The sequence below is a fragment of the Triticum dicoccoides genome, chromosome 7A (genome assembly GCF_002162155.2).
Source record: "Triticum dicoccoides isolate Atlit2015 ecotype Zavitan chromosome 7A, WEW_v2.0, whole genome shotgun sequence".
NCBI lineage: Eukaryota > Viridiplantae > Streptophyta > Magnoliopsida > Poales > Poaceae > Triticum > Triticum dicoccoides.
Genome location: NC_041392.1, coordinates 224,448,971 through 224,452,950, shown reverse-complemented (window position 1 = coordinate 224,452,950; position 3,980 = coordinate 224,448,971). Strand labels below are relative to the sequence as shown.

General features: G+C 42.7%; 1 protein-coding gene across 1 annotated transcript in view; it reads right to left on the bottom strand.

The window, feature by feature from the left end:
* Nucleotides 1–1,513, bottom strand: part of LOC119329598 — a 10,972-nt gene extending 9,459 nt beyond the window's left edge. The window contains exon 1 of the mRNA XM_037602662.1: nt 1,314–1,513. The gene's annotated coding sequence lies outside the window, so the exon portion shown is untranslated. The remainder of the gene's footprint in view (nt 1–1,313) is intronic.
* Between the last annotated feature and the right edge of the window lie 2,467 nt (nt 1,514–3,980).

The window sequence follows — 3,980 nt, the reverse complement described above, 5'->3', positions numbered from 1 at the left end:
CACACACACCCTAAATACCATAAATTAAATAGATTATTTTTGAATTTGATAGTATCTCTATCTTCTACAAAAATTTATGTTAAAAGTGTATGTGTAGCGCGTGGAAGAAAGAATTTTCTCCATGGTGGAGGTCAATTTGTTAAAAATATGCTTCTGATGATTAATGTAATTAGCTAAAATCAAGATTGCACTAGTTCACAAGTAGTTTGTTTTCACTTTTTCCCCTGCAAAATACAGTGGGCTCCAATCTTAAAGCGCGTCGGTTTAGTTATGGGCTGATGTACGATTCCACGCTGCATGTGCGTCTTCTACGATGCCACAATGCATCTGCATGTACGTTTTCTACTAGAGTATGTTTGTTGTTTAGCAGCTTAGCATAGCTTCTACTCCTACTTCAGCAGTATGGGTACAGACCATGTGTCCATGGGCAGGCACGCTCTCGTGTGCAGGAAGAAAGCATATGGATCAATGATTAGTTCAGTGACAGTCCAAGAGAGTAGGCCCTAACAACAAGCTCCCCTATGTAATTGAACATGGCTGCATCAGACAGACATATACAATGCACATCACCACATCACTGGCCTGATATTTTGCTTCCCATCGCACTGTGACCCAAATAGCAATTGGCAACGGTCGTCACATTTTTCGGCCAGTTGAAATTAGTTTAATTGGACGATTGTTATTGTCCCAAATGAAAAAAAAACTAAACTCTTGTAGCATTTGTGTATGTCCTTATCACATTTTAGAAACAATCCTTTTTGTTGCATCACATGAAAGGTTCAATCAATCAAGCCCCCCATCACAGGTGACTGGTCACCTGTCTCCAAAGTCCAAGCTAGTGAGAACTAACTAAGCTAGGACACCAGATGCAACTCAGTACCACCAAGCCTAGACTATCTTATAAAGTGTCGACCAGGAGTACTACAACCCTACTATAATTACCCATTAAAGTAAGGAAATTAGAGCTAGTAGTAGTAAGACGCCGGGCCACCTTACCTCGCGTGGGGCACATAATTACTGATTAAAGCAGGCCAGTGAATTTTGCAAGCCCAATCACTTCAGTCGGTTCCAACCCCATTTCTTAACTACTGACACTTTCTTTGTGATCAGGGAATAGTTCGTCAACATCTCAGCCAGATTAGGGAACAGTTTGTCCGGTGGACACTTTCAGGTGCTAACAGTTTGTCCGGTGGTACAAGAACAGGTTCAGGTTACCCTCCTTGATGGCGATCCATCAAGCAGGCTACTGGCAGACAATGTGTATTATTTTGAGAATATGATGCAAAAAAGAAGAAGGAACCATTTTTTTTTACCTGCTAGTAGTAGATCTTGTGTTTTCTCGTCGAACCAATCATCAATGCCGCGAGGACGCCGAAAGACACAGTGCAGGGGATCAGATGTCAGACGGATGATCTCATGTCGATCTGGATCGAGTGTCTTGCTGCTGCCGCATTGCACGATACACTGCCCATGCCCGCGAGATTCGCATCGCTTTCTGGCGAGGCACGATCGCAGTTGCAGATCACGGATGGATATGGTTCCGTTTCCATCTGCTGGCCGAACATGCAGTGATCATCGGACCTGGGTGGGTTGCCCTTCCTCCTTTTTAGGGCAGAGGCGGGTTCCAATTCTATCGGTAAAAGGCCCACATCCAGCTCCTTCGCCAATTCTAACCGGGCCGACCCATATCTCTCTCTCTCTTCTTCACCGTTTTGGGAACCTTTTCCAGAAGCTTCCTTCGGTTTTCCATACCCTTTATTTGGGGGTTCATTCTGTTCTTTTGGTTTTTGTTTGATTTTTTTGTTTTACGTGTTTCTTCCCCACTTTTTTGTTTTTGTCTTTTTCGTTTTCATTTTTTTTTTACAAATTGGTGAACATTTTTTAAAATCCGAGATCTTTTTTTTCAAATCAGTTAACCTTTTAAAATTCACAAACTTTTATATATCCATGATCTTTTTAAAATTTCTATACTTTTTAAATTTAGGTATATTTTTCAATTTGTTAACATTTTTCAAATTCACATTTTTTCCAATTCCCAAACTTTTCTCAAATTCATGAACATTTTTTTAAAATTGTATGAGCATTCAAAATGCAGACTGTTTTATGTGTAAAGGCTCAAGCTGGCAATGGGAATTACCCATCCAAATATTGGACTCGCAACCCCGTCCATGTGACAACCTTCCCATGCCCATCCCTGCCCCCGTCCCCGTTAGGTTTTTCATCCCCGCGGGGAAACCCATACCCACAATCAAAAATAACATTCAATAGAAAAACCAACATTTCAGCACAATAAACAACAAGTAAGGTCTTTTAGAGGGTGTGTTGTGGCTAGATTAGGATTTTCTTTGAGATGTTTGGGACAAACGAGTGGGTATGTGAAATTTTTGAGTGGGTATGAGTGAGAATTACCTGGGTTCTACTGATTTTAGGGCCCACAAGTAAGTCCTTTGCAGGTATGATGGGTAACATGTATGGGTTGTTGAAATATATTGCTCGTCTGTTTCCATCAGTTTAAACTTTTGGATGAGTTGATTGGACCATGGATTCAATATGGTATGAGAGCCAAGAGGTCTTGAGTTCAAGACCCTACTAACACAATATCTCCGTCAGTTTAGACTTTTTGAATGAGTTGGCTGAAGCATGAATTCGATACGGATAATGCTACCACTTTCCAATGTTAGCCACTAGGTAAGGTATTTGATCCAACCACTTTCCCATGGGCTTTAAAACTAGCTCATCCCTGTTCCATAATAGAGTAATTACGCACGGGAACGCGGATAATAGTTAAGCATTGCTGGCTTGCGTACGACTAAGCATTCCTAGCTTTAGCAAGCAAGAAAAGAAAAATGACCAAGCATAGCCAGGTGCAAACTGTTAAAGGCCCATGACCTGTGTAACGCCCTCGATGCGGCTATATCTCCCACGTGTCGAAAGAGATACATAGTTGGCTTATAATCACCACTTCACACAATTACAGGCATAACCGCATTGAAAGCAATGTCACAAGTGAGGTAATCTTCACACAACCCATGTAATATAATAAGGGAAAGAGATACATAGTTGGCTTATAATCACCACTTCACACAATTACATGAATAAAACATTACATCATCCAGATACAATCAAGGTCCGACTACGGAACCAAAATAAAAAAAGAACCCCAAATGCGACAAAGGTCCCCGATCGACCCCAACTGGGCTCCACTACTGATCATCTAGAACGAAACCACACAAAGGACAAGATCTTCATCGAGCTCCTCCTGAGCTTGGTTGCGTCATCTGCAAGGACTCATCGGCACCTGCAAACTGGTTTTGGAAGTATCTGTGAGCCACAGGGACTCAGTAATCTCGCACCCTCGCGATCAAGACTATTTAAGCTTATGGGTAAGGTAAAAGTATGAGGTGGAGCTGCAGCAAGCGACTAGCATACATGGTGGCTAACATACGCAAATGAGAGCGAGAAGAGAAGACAAAGCACGGTCGATGAAACTATGATCAAGAAGTGATCCTAAACAACCTACGTCAAAAATAACTCCAACACCGTGTTCACTTCCTGGACTCCGCCGGAAAGAGACCATCACGGTTACACACGCGGTTGATTCATTTTAATTAAGTTAAGGTTCAAGTTATCTACAACCGGACATTAACAAATTCCCATCTGCCCATAACCGCGGGCACGGCTTTCGAAAGTTCAAATCCCTGCAGGGGAGTCCCAACTTAGCCCATGACAAGCTCTCACGGTCAACGAAGGAATAGACCTCCTCCCAAGACGTTCCGATCAGACTCGGTATCTTGGTAATTCAAGACACTTCGACAGGTTAAAACAAGACCAGCAACACCACCAGAATGTGCCGACAAATCCCGATAGGATATGCACATATCTCTTTCTCAGGGCACACTCAGATTGTCTTAGGTACGGGTAGGCCAGCCCAGAGTTGCCCCTGGTGGCCACCGGCAGCTGACAAGTGGACCAACACTCAG